This window comes from Crotalus tigris, unplaced genomic scaffold (assembly GCF_016545835.1).
Source record: "Crotalus tigris isolate CLP2741 ecotype Arizona unplaced genomic scaffold, ASM1654583v1 scf7180000018371.15429387391:27106975, whole genome shotgun sequence".
In the NCBI taxonomy this organism is placed as follows: domain Eukaryota; kingdom Metazoa; phylum Chordata; class Lepidosauria; order Squamata; family Viperidae; genus Crotalus; species Crotalus tigris.
Genome location: NW_024096970.1, coordinates 6,841,514 through 6,856,698, shown reverse-complemented (window position 1 = coordinate 6,856,698; position 15,185 = coordinate 6,841,514). Strand labels below are relative to the sequence as shown.

General features: G+C 36.9%; 1 protein-coding gene across 2 annotated transcripts in view; it reads right to left on the bottom strand.

The window, feature by feature from the left end:
* SULF2 (sulfatase 2) overlaps positions 1–8,827 on the bottom strand; it is a 298,168-nt gene extending 289,341 nt beyond the window's left edge. For both annotated transcript variants that reach the window (XM_039351249.1, XM_039351250.1), the window contains exon 1: positions 8,505–8,827. The gene's annotated coding sequence lies outside the window, so the exon portion shown is untranslated. The remainder of the gene's footprint in view (positions 1–8,504) is intronic.
* Between the last annotated feature and the right edge of the window lie 6,358 nt (positions 8,828–15,185).

Here is a 15,185-nt window from a genome sequence, read left to right as displayed (position 1 = left end):
CATAGACTTCTATCATTGAGACACTACCCCAGGGATGTCAAACTGCCGGATGCGTCATGCCGAAACTGTGCCCACCCCATTGCTGGCAATGGAAAAAAAGTTGTAACACGTCACATGATGTTGCAAGTTTGACACCCCTGCTCTACCCTCAAGAAAACTGGGACCTTAACTTGGAAACCAACCCACAATGTGATCATAAACAGGATATTTGTCACTGATTTTAGAACAGACTTGGATGGCAATGAGTGTTCTCATGCATACAACAGTGTTGTCACATTTTCTAAATGTATTGATCTAATGAATTCCTTATTTTCAGAAGCTATTTATATAAAAACGGAAGGGTATGCAAAGTTAATGTTTCTCTCTCTACTTATTCAATTTTTAAATTATTCCATGCCCAATGCAATTACTAAACATTATAAGATACCATTCAAAGCATACAATTATTTTGGGTATTTGTGCTTGAAGAAAAAGTACACATTTATCATTGCAAATCTTAAACTATAACATTGTGATACTTAAGTATTTTGCTCATACAGGTTTATCTGGGTCAAAAGGCTGAAATACCATTGTACTGTAATGCATAATGTCTATCTATGAAACTGTAACATCAGCATATGTTTTATATGCATGTCAGGCTTTGAAATAATTATAAAATGTTTGAAATGTATGAACTATAGTTATTTAATCTAGATTCCAAGTTTTAAAGCTGTAACCTTAAAAATCTTCATTCTTTGCACCTAACTACAAGAGAGGACAGTAGACAGTAAGGGAGAATCCCAATAACTGCAAGCCGGAGGGGTAACTGCTGTAAAACAGCAGCAAAGAAGAGCCTGTGCTTGTGATTTCCTCTTCAATATCTTTTCCAATGCACTTTTTACTTTTTCTACTTCGGACTTTACCATACCACCTTGGATTAATTTGTCTTGTTATGCTGAAATTTGATTCTTTTCTCCACCTCCTAAGTATTTATTCCAAGTCCTGATCTGTTTCATTTTTTTTATTTTCAATGTAAGATAGCAGCACAAATTTCTTTTTTTTTTTTTTTTTTTTTTAAATAATTGTATGCTTTGAATGGTATCTCATAATGTTTAGTAATTGCATTGGGCATGGAATAATTTAAAAATTGAATAAGTAATAACATAAGTCATGTTGATGCTCTTTTAGTACAGCATTGATGTCTAGTATTAAATAAGATGGGGGATCAATAATTATTCTGTAAAAAGAGTAAAGTGCTTAAACATTATTAAGTAACATTAACATTAGATTCTCCTATGTCAGTGGTTCTCAACCTTTTTAATGCCGCGACCCCCAACCGGTCGTAAGTCGAGGACTACTCAACCAGTCGTAAGTCGAGGACTACTCAACTGGTGTAGCACTGTTTGCAGAATGGGACTTTTAGCGGGCTTAGCAGGGCAGAGACAGCCTGGACAATTCCTATTGGCTTTTGAAAGCCAATAGAATAGACTCTCTTGAATAGAGTCTAATTCTATTGGCTTTCAAAAGCCAATAGAATAAAAGGGAGTAGCACAGCTAAGGAAAAGGGGAAAAATGGCGGACTACGTTGTTTGGCGACCCCCCGTGAAATGGTCGTTCGACCCCAAATGGGGTCTTGACCCACAGATTGAGAATCACTGTCCTATGTTATATAGTATATCAGTCAGCAAGGAATTGCCAGTATTTTCAGTTTTGGGTGAATAGTTCAGCATCTTCCCATGTGATGTTTAAAGTCTTTAAGACATCTATGAACCTTCTTCAGCGTATATTTTGAAAACATTTTTATATTAAATATTAAATTTAAAGAAATCTTAAAGACATCCCTATGGTTCTGAGAATTGATACAAATATATGAAGGATGTTAAATCAGTACCATATATTCCTAGTGATTCCTGGAACTGGCATGATGCTATCTTTTCAGCTACTGCCACAATGAACTTTGAGTTGGGAACAACGTAGGTGAAGCTCAGAAAGTATCAGGAAAGCATAGACTGCTAAAATCCAGATAAAGTTCAGCAGATTTAGTGGCAGACCTAAACTAAGGACCAGTGACTCCCAACAACTGACTCTAAACACCTCAAAGAAGCATCTGAATTAAGGACTTTTAAGGATTCATACAAGTAGTCCTTGAATTATGACCACTATTGAGCCCAAAACTTCCATTGCTAAGGGAGATAGTTAAGTGAGTTTGTCCCATTTTACAACCTTTCTTGCCCCGGTTGATAAGTGAATCACTGCAGTTGTTAAATTAATAAAACAGTTGTGAAGTGAATCTGGTTTCCCTATTGACTCTGCTTGTCAGAAAGTTACAAAAGTGCTTATGACCTTATGACCCCAGGACACTGCAACTGTCATAAATATGAGCAAGATGGCAGACGTCTGAATTTTGATTACATGACAATAGGGATGTTGCATGACAATAGGGATGTTGAATTTTGATTACATGGCAATAGTTGTGTGAAAAACGGCCATAAGTCACTTTTTTCAGTGCCATTGTAACTTCAAATAGTCACTATATGAATGGTTGTTAAGTCGAGGATCATCTGAACTTGAGACAAGAGAAAGGCCTCAGGCAGGAGTAACAGCTAGTAGTTTTGCCATACAATGCTCCAAACCAAAAAGTTGTTTTTTAAAAAAATTGTTCTTCACAGACTAAAAGAGGCTTAGTTAAGCAAGTAAGCTCAGGTATGCTTCAATTTAGCTTATACTCTGAGTGATCTGTAGATAAGATAGCAATAGAATAAGACCAGCTTTACCATTGTAAATTACCATTTACTAATACCAGGGCATTGTTACAGGATTTAAAAGACTACAATCACACAGGCAGAACCAATCATAGTAGATGTACATTATCAGCACTAAACTGAAAGATGTTAACTGGATGGCAAAGGTCAAGGGATTCATTCTACCTCCACCCTTCGATATTTTTAAAATATTACAGCAAGGCTTTTGTGCACATAAAAAAAAAGCAATTTCTGGAAAGCTGCTGATTAAAGGACACTCTTTTTATGTCAAAAGAATCCTATCAACTGTCTTTAAGCTGCTCCTGGAACTTGAGTTCCTGTTTCAATTCTAACTGTACAAGTACCCTCTTGAAACCAATCATGAACCTTGTTGCTTGTTCTCAGCAAGGTTTTTCAGGCATGCATCCAAGGCACCATCAATTCTATGCTGTACCAGAACAGAACAATGATTAGAAACAAGCATGTACCTGCATGCATTACCCTTTGCCATCTGAAAAACATTTTGGTCAATATCTCATTTGTCCCTGAAAGGACTACCAATAAAGAACCTCTTATTATAGACTCAACTCAAGGTTTTTCTGCAGATTTGGCTCATAGATTTGTTCTATTCTCTATGATTTGTGTTTCAACAGGGAGCAATTTTTTTAAAAACCAAATCTCTATAATGCTTCTCATGAAAGTAACCCTGGAGAGACAAACCCAATTAAAATAATGAAACCAGAATAAAAATTATTGTATTGAAAGTGAAATATTAGAAAAAAATAAGGGCTAATACAGTACAAAAATTTGGGGATTGAACCGATTAGTACTGGCAATCAGTCTGCAAGATGTGGCAACATAGAGAAGACTTTCCTTTGGGTCTGATGGAAGTTAGCCCAGAGAAGAAATATTAAAAAGGGCAGAAAAATATATTTTTCCTCAAAAGGACTTTTTAAAACCAAACCTGGCCCCAAATCTATCTCTCTGCCCCAAGCAAGACTTTAGCCCTATACAAATGCAGATGTAAAACCATCAGAAAGTTGAAGCCAGAGCAATCAAGAAGACAAAAGAGAAGATCTGCATACCCCACTCAAACTCTAGGAGTCAGCCCCATCACTGGGAAGCAGGATATGATAATAGAATTAAAACCACAGATATCAAGGCCTAGACAAACACTCAGAAACAGCCTCAAGGTTCATGCCACAGGAACAGGAAACTATTCCAAACAAGGCTAGAGGGGGTATAAAAGCCTACTGCCCCATGTGCTCAGCTCTCCCTTCTCTCTCCTCTGCACTTTCCTGAAGAACCATCTTTCTGCAATAAACTGTAACCTTCTTCCCAAAGCAGTCGCCATGTTTGCTTATTTATTCCCGGCTTGGATGAACCAGGATGAAGACTTTACTTCTATCAGGTCACCACTGCAGCTCAGAAAGCTGGACTACCACTAGAGTGTAGGCATCTGAGGAAGTTAGTATCTCAGTGAATGGCAGCATGTGTTGATCTTTTCAGAAGCTAAGAAGAGTTAATTCTTGCTAAATAACTAGGTTTCCAAGAAATTCCAGATTGTAGGTTAGACTGGTAAATATCCTAGAATTGTGGCAAACTACCTCTGTATTGCTGACAATAGGTTCATGAAGTCTCCATGAATCAAATTTGTCTTTACCATTTTGCTAGGGTATTTACAATCTCAGTCGTAGTTTAATTTTACCAGGCATACATATTTCAAACTTTGAAAAAGTTAGGAGACTGGATAACTAGAGTTATAAAGTAAACATATTACATTATAAAAACTACAATACTTATAATCTCCTACTGTGGCAAGAAAAGTCATAAAATGAGGTAAAATTCACATAACAAGTGCTTCACTTAGCAACAGAAATTTTGGGCTCATAAATTGAGGATTATCTATACTAAATCAGAAACTGAATATGAAATATATAGGATATGCTAATATTGTTTTACCCTCAAGTGAAAACCATAAAACAATGTCTAAGGTGGGTTACATCTGGAACCAGTTCTACAGCAAGGATGGCTATCAATATACTATCAAGATTCATATCAAAGATCTAGACTACACTTTGGATAATGTAGATACATAAAGTTTTTGCCACTGCAACACTTTATTGCATCTGTTTGCCCCTTTCATTCTATTAAAAACAGTGAGGAAAGTAAACAGAATCAAGTCTTGCAACAAGAAAAGCCATTCAGATGGCTTATAGGGATTCTTTTTCAAAAAAGCAGTTCTTAGATACTGGAAGATTCAAAACGATATGGAACAAAATGTAGTATTTCTTCTTGAGTTAAGGCTAGAACTCTAGTACACATAATCTTCACCCACCCAATTAAAATTTCACACATCCCTATTTACTGGAGCTTAATCCCAAGAACTATACAAAGAAGAACTATTCTGGAGCATGGCATTACCTGCAGATGTCAGTGAGCTGAGAAAGAGGAAACCACCTGCTGGTTAGGATTCGCAATTCATCTTGCTTGCCAATTTGCCTGTGCTTTATTGTACATGTAAAAGAAATGACATAAAACTCCTAACATCCAAGGAATATAGTGTTTCCACAAGGACTATGGATTTGATTCTGCAGTCCTAGATCTAAATTGTCTCCATTTCTTGGAGTTGGTACTTAAAAGAGCTGTGCCAGGTAGAAATAGTACAATCATTGCCATGAACATCTATTATACTATTGCAACATGCTCTAGAGGTCATTTTCGTGTCTTAAAATTGCACCTAGTATAAACTACACCCGCACTATTAATAGGTGTGCTGTACTGGAATTACATTATAATGAAATTCAGCATTGATTGCTAATTGCTTATAAGTATTCTACTACTACCTGCATATTTAAGACTTAAAGCTTAATATCTAACCATCTAAGGGAATTACCTTTATGGCTATTAAGATCTGCATAAAAAGTGTTTTTGAAGATGTATTCAGGGCAAAAGTTCTGATTTTCAGGTGTCTGCAATACTACTCTTTTAATATTTAAAATATCCTGTAATATATATCTACACAACATTCTTAAAAGCAATTGGAATTATTCATTTTATATGTTTGATAATCTGTATTGTGGTTCTTTAAAAAAAACAATTATCTTTAATGTTAATTTGTACTGAAAAGTGGAATATTAATTGAATAAATATCAAATAAACAAACTTCTGCAAGGTAAGAAGCAACTTCACCTTGCTGTCTGCTTAAGTGAAATTTATGATCAGGTATGCCCAGCATGGTTCCTATGTTATGACAACATTCACAATGCATTCAATATCCCAATATTGAATTATTTGTACCTATTTCATAGGCTTATTTATACACTGCTTTTATATGTTGCATCTATTTTATATTATTTCACTATAGAATACAGTCCTACCATAGTTCCATTAGAATGTTTTGAACTACAGTTCCCATAAGCACCTCCAGCATTGTCAAAATGCAAACGATGTTGAGATTTATAGCTCAAAATATCTAAAGGGCTTCACAGTGTGGAAGGATAAGTACATTTATACACATCCTTGGGTTAAGTTTGCTAACATCCTTGACCATTTATAATAACAATTATGATTATTTTGAAATGTAATATTCATCTGAATTGTGACTGAGATCTAACCTATTGTATTTTGTTTCAAAGCCCAAGTTTACTTTCCTTACAAATTATCAAAAGCATTAAAATTAAGGTTCTAATTCTTATCCTCAAGATTATACATAGATCGTATAGTGGCATATCCATTATTAAACAGCTAATTCTAAAAGCTGCAAAAAGTGCAGAAGTGACCCAATGCCAGTATAATTCATAGTTCTTTGCTCTTGGTATTTCATCAAACGAAGCAAGCAGTACAAGAACTGCCTGCAGAGTATATCTTTGGGAGTTTGCATCCCTTCAAAAGCTTTCAGTTTCTTGTACTGATTGAATGCTATATTTTAAAAATACTAACTATATGGCATGAATCCTGAAGTACACTTTAATTCTCATTTTCTCGCACTGATTGCATTGCAAACAATTATCTGAGCATATCTGCATGTTCACAAACATATTTTTATAAAATTTTCAAGAGATCTAAATAGATAGATATTGTTACTTCGACAGGATTTATATTGTCAGAGTGAAACCAAGATCTTTGTACAGTTTTTGGTTCTATGATTTTCTTTCTTACTTTTACTTATCAATATCACAATAGTTCTATTAATCCTTCCTTATACAACACTCTATACAGTATAATAAAACATTATAACCATTATTTGTGTTTTTGCTTACAAGCAATAATTGTTAACTGAAATGAATCAAGAGAAATATCTTTTAAGTGGTAATGAGGAAAACTTCTTTCTTCAGCATTTTATTTGTATGGCTTCTTTCTGCATCATTAATCTTAATAAAGTAGGCAACCAGACACCCAATGATATCACATGCAAACCAACATGAATATTAGAACTGGCTGAATGAATCACTTAGATGAATTCTTTGGAAGCAACATGATTATAACAAGTGCACAGACCAAGGCAGCAAGAACTTTTTATCTGTTCCAATTAAGGGGCCAATTGGGTGTTTTTAAATTTATCTCCGTTGGCCACACTGACTAGGAATTAGGAGATTTGAGGACAATGCATCTGGAAGGCACCGAGTGGGGGAACTTGCATTTAGCCCAAGTGCACGACATAATGAAATAACATGGCAACTCTAAGTTTATCATTAGCAGTAGTTGCTTTCAAGTAGATCTATGAAAGAATCCTTAAACACTGCAGGTTGAAAAGGCCATATTATATGGACAGATCCATTAAGGAAACTTGGGGGATTATGAAATCAGATTCTTGGATCAAAATTAATCAGTTTCTTGTAAATGTCACTCCTCTCTCACTCAATTTACTCCAGTCAAACATTCAGTAACTAATGTCAGCTGGGATGTGATTGATTATCCACACCTGTTACTACACTGAAGCATGCAGTCCACATGCAAGCTCACACCAAAGAATGACATTCCAATTCTCTCAAAACAAAGGAAGTGGGAATGGGTCAGGTCTATCGTTGTCTAAAATAAGGAGCCTGAAGAAGCATGGTGTTTAAGAGGCAGAGCTGTTGTGTCACGTGATCTGCCTTGTACTACCTTGTTGTCAGATATAGTGGAGCTCAGCAGCCCATCAACTGTCAGTTCAGTTGGCTTTTGCAAACGGTACGGAAAGCATCATCTTCTCTTAGTCAAAAGGTTTCAGTGAATCTACCCAAAGCAGGTTTCATGCAGCTGCTCAAGTTTTAACCGGGACTGAAGCTTCAACATTAAAGAAGCACTAATTATTCTGCACATACTCAGGCGTTCTCCCCCACACACACACCTCCTGCTTCATACATTATCTGGTCTTCCCAGGGTTCAAACTACCCTGAAAACTGTTCCAAGCGTCAACTGAAAGTCACTGGAGACAGATTCAGCCTACTCTTCCATCCCTTATTCCCATGAAAGCAAGAGGATCTTGCGGGACTTCTGGAGAAAAGATACCCACAAGACCGCACGCAAAGTTAAAGGGCAGGCTTCTCGCTCGAAGCCCCCCAATGGAAAACAAACACAGCGCCGCCGGGGTCGGCCAAGCAGCAGCAGCAACAGCAGCAGCAGCGAGATCCACCTTTTCCCATCCCCGCACTTCTAAAGGCGGCACTCTCAACGACTCTCTCCTGCCGCGGGTGCCTCAGATGCAGGAACAAGGTCAAAATTCCAACGCTGCAACTGGAGGGAGGCGGGTGGGAGAGAAACGGGGGTGGTTTCCCCTCTCGCCCCAGCCAGGGAACTTACCGCAGGCAGCCCTTTCGGCTGTAGTCAAGCGCGCTTCTTTCCAGCGCGCGCGCGCGCACACAAGGGCCGAGGCGGCACCGCTCTCGGCTCGCCGAATTCACCGGACCCCAGGAGGAGACTGAGGCGGAGCGGGCGCTCGCCCTGGCAGTAGCGAGCGAGCTGCGACCCCGAAGCGGCGGCCGCGGCAGGTCCGCCAGCCAGCCGTGCACTGGAATGGAAAAGCGGCGCGCGCGCCCTGCAAGACCACACAGCCGCTGCTTGGCCTGGGTCCCGCCCTCCCTCGGTGCGCCTCGCGAGGGGCTCCCGACGGAACAGCCGGCGAGCAAGGCAGGACCGCGCCGAGGGGAGGGACGGAGGGATGCCTGGAACCATCTGTTGCAAAGCGCCGCTTTGGCTTGTGGGGTTGTGGAAGAGGCAGCGTGTTTTTCTCTTCCTCAGCCCCCCCCTCTCTCTGTGCGTGTGTTTGGGGAGGGGGAGTTTTAGGACGGGAAGAATTATCTGCCTGAAGGCCCAGCTGGAAGCTCAGTCAAGTCGCCCTTCGCTATCTCCATCCTTGCCTCTTGCTTTTGAGGTCTCACTCCCTCTTCCTAACTTTTGTATCCACCTGCTAATTCCTGGTTACTCGCCAAGAGAAATACCTTGAGTTTACATTGTTTGAAGAGGTTGGAAAAGAGCAGCGCTTCCTTTATCCGTGCAGCAGCAGCTACTAAGGGAGTTGACATACTTTGGATCAACCTGTTTTTTGCCCTCTGCCATTGTGCCTTTGTTTATGGCATGGTTGATGAATTCAGGCAGTTGAAAGTTCAGGCTTAGCATGACATCAGAATCCAGCCAAATCAGACTATTAGCATGCACAATACTGAGCTAGCTGGATTAAGTGGTACTCTGCACTTGGAAACACTGGAATCAAAGATTGGAACTTTTGCTCATAAAGAAATGGCTCTGTCACTGAAGCGGCAATTTTTCCAATGCCTGGCCCGATTTAGCTCCTATTAAGTAGTCTGCATTGGTTGCACTTTCAAAGTTATCTATTCCTATTTTTGTTTTTTTAAAGATTGGTTCAAGTCACTAACTTTGGCTGAAAGCTAAGCAGGGTCCTGAAATACTTCTTGGATTGAAGGCCAGGAAATCCCAGAGCTGGTAGACTACACTAGGAACTCAGGGAAAAAAAATATATATTTTGGAAGAAGGTAATGGCAAACTCCTTCTAGACTTGCCAAGAAAACTACATGGGCACCATCAAAGTTGTTAGGAGTCAACTTTTGTCATTAGCTCACTATTTATCAAACGTGGCAACTTCCAAGATATGTGGACTTCGGCTCCCAGAAGGGAAAAGTAGTCAAGTTTTAAGAAACACTCCCTTAGCTCAACACAAAAGAGAATTCATACCAGAAGACAAATATTATATGTTGCAAGATAAACAATTGGAAAGAGATTTTGTATAAGTGTAAATAAGATATCTGCATCTGTCCCCATAACCTATGGCTGAAACAACAATTTTATCTAGTCATTTTTCAGGCACATACCTCATATCCTAGTGGTTTTTAATAACAACAATAAAGAATAGGAAAATTATAGGAAATGATATATAAAATAAATTTTAAAAAGGTATTCTAGCATCTCCCCTCCTGCTATATGTTCATTCTCATAGTATGAAGGGTTATGGTGGATTTTTCTTCAGAAAGTAGGTTTAATTCTGTATTGTCACCACCATTCTACTATGGATTCTCCTGTGAGCAAATTTAGTCCTTCATTTGAGGTGCATAACTAGGGCACTGCCAGCAGATGTAAAGTCTTTCCCCCCCCCATAAATAATATTTGGTAGAAACAAAAGATTTGATTATTTATTTTAATGTAGAAAGTGGCCATCTTCTTCCAACTTCTGAAAATGTAGCAGTATGGCATAACATTGTAGCAGTATGGCATAACATACTGGTCAATTTTACCATTTTGGCTGTAAAGGTAAAATGACAAAACTTCTGTCATTTTCACATAAAAAGGCAGATCCCTGTTCCTTATTCCTTTATTTCAAGTTCACTGTATCTTAGTGAATTTGAAAAGATCTTGTAATGGCAGTGACTGGAGGCAGAAGTTGGTGTCCCTGCCACTGAACAAAAGCCAATTGGAATGAAGGCATTCAACTACAATGAAATGGTACAGTATAGAACAAAATAACATTGCCTGAGCTGGCCCAAATGTTACAGTAAGTACTTTTGATGCCTGGCAGAAAAAAATGGATGGAGGTTGCCTTTCTAGTGGTCTGGATATTGGTAAACACTGTGAGGTTTTGCTCTCAAGAAATGCCCAATGGCCTGTATTTGATCTGTAAAAAGCTAACCATGCAGATTTTTTTTAAAGATAGAAGACCCATTGCCATATGTTTAAAAGAGCGTGTCCAACTCTCTGGTTTCAGAAAAAAAAATCTTTCAATATTTTTCAGTAGATTTTTTAAATAAGCATACAGGGCTATGTTTTTCAAACTTGACAACTTTAAGATGTGTGGACTTTAACTCCCAGAACTAATTCAAGCATCTTAAAGTTGTTACTATAAGTTTGAAAAACACTGATGTAGGGGAAAAGAAATCTGACTGGAAATTCACCCCTTAACTAAAGAAGGCCTACTTTTGTCCAGGGTCCATTAATCTCTGAAATAACCAGGATGCCACTACTGAACAGGTCTTATGCCCAGAGGTAACATGTCTGACATAATTTATTGTTTCTGACACATAGAAGTGTTTTTGTATCCAAAGAATTTGAAATGTTTAAAATATTAAATAAAATAGAGAACAAAACAGACAGATTTATTCATTCCCTTCCATGCCTGAAATTACGTTTCAAAGAATCAAACAAAATTCTGCCATCATTAAAATTGATGAATACTTAAAGAATATAAGGCCCTTGGAAAACAGATAAGCAAGTTTTGGATTAATGAAAATTACTAGAACTTTAAATATGGCAATTGGGCCATAGAACTTTTATGATATTACCTAATCCTCTTTTTAAAGTCATCTGTGAACCATATCTTAATAAGAACAATTCATCCAACCTCATGTTTCAATGGAATAGCTATTCCAGATAATACATGCTCTTTGATATTGCTTGTCATTTGTACTCCCCCCCCCAATAATATGTGGTAATTTGCTGTGAATCTTCTGGAGGGAGTTGACTACAAATTTAATAACAGAAAGAAAAACATCATCTTGATTATTCTGCTGATCCAAGCACAACACTCCGACTCAGAAAACATACATTATGTAAACTAAATACTTATTCAGGATCTCATTTATTTTGACTCCTTTACATTTATCTTTCTAAGAATTAAAATGAGACAAGTTATGCTTAAATAACAGATGACAGGACTAGAAATGATAATTTTAATTTGTTTAAAGACATGCAGTATATGCACTAAAACCCCTATTCTCTGGTACTAATCACTGCTAAAGATAGTAATTTCTATATTATTTCTCAGTTCATGCTAAGCAGTAGATTTTTAAGACACCATTTATTTAAAAGTACTTAGTGCTGCAGTTATATGCACGCTACACGGGAGGAAGCTCCATAAAATATACCGTGACATATTTCTGAGTAAACATGCATATGATTATACCAAGCTCAGCAAATACCAAGATCTCCCCATTTTCTTTAGATATGTTGCATGTCTAAAAAAAAAAAGAATAAACTGAACTGAAAGGTGGAAACATTTAGGATAGATGGATAAAGTGGACAAGTGTACTTTTAATCAAGTAATTGATTTACATTCAAAGTAACATAGAGATAATTTCCATGAGTCAATCTTGACTTGAAAGAGCAGCATGCAAAGTCCACATGACAAAATATTGTCACAGACAAAATTTACCATTAATACAGAAAAATATGTAAGTGGAAGAATATGATACAGGAAAAATCATTCAGTATCTGGAATTATATAAACATTTAATGGAGAATGAACAAGTCATTCTTTAACAGAATTTATTCATTTACCAAACTTGTATGCCACCCATCTTGCCAAAGGCAACTCTAGGCAGCTTACAGATACTGAATCAAATGCAGTATAAAATATCAAAACAATAAATAATGATCTTAAATTTAAAAATTCAATTAAAACTAAGCAGGGTAGAGAGGGAGGAAGCAATGTGAACACAGAGAGGAAGTGTGGTGTTTTCTATTCCATCAGCCATTGGGGCACCAGGTTAGTTAGCATAGCCATGTCTTGAAGGACTTTTGAAAGACAAAAAGGTGGTTATGGATCTGATCTTGAGGGAGCAAGATGTTTGCTTGTTTATCAAATTTATTGGCTGCTCATCTTACTCTGGGTAGCTTACAGTCTTCCAATTGCAATGTTTCAGAAGAATGTTATTGAATATTATTCAATTAACTTCAATTTCTGTTCTATGTCCGCATAAGGCAATGTAGGCATCCTCAGGGCAATACAAGTGGATAAACTACATTGTGTATCCATAGTTTGAGCTTTAATGAAACAAAATCAAATGTTGGGAGAGGTGTTCCAAAAATTCTTATAAGGATTCAACGTTGGTGTTCATAAATCACTTTAAAAAATAGCCTGCTCATGACTTTTTTGCAGATATTTAAAAAGTTAATTATATCCACCAGGCATGATAATTCAGGGTTTTGTAAAGGTCATGTCATCATAGAATGTCCCATTTTCCTTAAATCAATTGATCTCATTGTACTATGGTTGTTACTTTCCTTTTCCCCAGGCATCTATAAGATTAAATGAAATTAGACATCAGCTTTGAGTGGCCCTGAATTCTAAATCTAAAGGCAACTTTGAATTTTTCAGCATGCTGATTTATAAAATAAGAGAGACGACACTGACTCCATTCCAACTGCCACAACACTAACTATGCAGTTATGCAAGAAAAAATAATATCACACAATTTGTTATATGCAGAGCCTACTGGCATAGACAGAAGGAATTTGATATGTTCAGAGCTGGGATTAATTATTTCATGCAGATTGCTTTTGAAATTAAATGTCTTTTTAGGCCCTGTACTGTTTGCTTGCTAGAGATAAATTTACATAGACAAGTGCAATAAATATTAGTTAGTAATTATCTCTGTAGCTGCAATCCTTTTGCAAAATATGATTTTAACCTCATAGGTATCAACAAACCAAACTGTCCTATAAATTGCATTGAAATAAATCCATTGTGTTCAATGGGCTATACTTGCATGAATGGATATAACATTACTGCCTACAACATAACAATCACTAGAAATTATGTTTCTTTATTTCAAAGTACTCTGAAAGCACAGTGCATCAGTGATTGCAATCCGAACATACAGATCATGTGCAAAAAGGAATTAGATTTGAGGACAAGATGAGCTCTGCCAAATAGTACAAAGATATATATACCTGTGATTTTCCCAGGATGGGTATTCCCAGTAATTTTCAACTAAAACTCCATAATCTCTGACTAGTGGCCATGCACATGAAATCGTTTGGAATTGTCTGGATATTGTAGAAGACAGAAAGCCCTAGCATACTTTTTTTCACTTGGGCCATCACATGCATTCATGCAGTGAACAACACTTAACTTTCTTTGGCCATTGTCTTCTCCTTCACTTACTAGTACAGAACATTATACATGCTACTTTTCACCTAGATATTTGATTGAACTGTCATAGGTAATAGCTATTGAAAGATTGAGCTCTCTTGAATATACTTGACCATACTTTGAAACCATCCAAATTTCTCAACCAGTTAGCCTTTTAATTAAAAACCTATGTTGTGAACAAGTAGGCCCTTTGTCTCTAAAGGACTGCCAATCAATTTAGCTGAGTAATTATAATTCTGTTGGCAAGTGAAATGGAGAAGGGAAACTCAGTTTAATTTCCCTATGTCACATGTATTTTTGCAAACTTTTATTATATATCTTCCATTAGAAACTTTTTAGAAAATAAAAATCAAATTAACACTTAGTTTCTTCCCCCAAGAAAAGTTAGTCATCTTGCTCTGTAATTTTATTTTAAATATACTTCCATTCTTTGGATATGTGGAAACTATAGATGATGATGATGATGATAGAAATAGAAGTGGTTCCATTCATAAAATATTCTCAGACTTAAGACTTTTAGTTCCATTCACAAGAATCCACTGATAAAATATGTACACGCAAAATAGTCATTCTAATGTGACAAACCATTTATAAGTTTTCCTGTATTTTATTATTCAATATCATATTCATTTCCAATATTCCTTTCAGGTAATGTGAATTTCAAAATGCATTGCTCACACTTTAGCTGTTTGTGGCCTTCAAGGGCCTTTTTGATATGTGAAGTTTAATAACTGCTAGATTTCCTGTCATTTTTAGTAAGGAAGAAAGAGAAGCACGTGTTTAATACCAGCTAGATGGCAGCATTAGATGATTATTTAAATTAGTTGGATAATCTTGAAGAAGAAAGTAGGTTAGGCCTGGTGAGTAATTAATGAGAGGCAACAAGAAATCTCAGGATTGTAGGCTAGACTAGGAAATACATAAAATATGTCAATAGAAGGCAATGGGAATCTGCTTCCATTTTATTCTCTTCCATTCTATTTCCATTTGTTTTAACAAATTGTATAAAAATGTTACCTTTCACTAAAGATACTAATAAAAAATATTTTAAAAAATCATCTCCCCAATTTGGTTTTGGTTCACCAACAGAAATTTAGATTTGT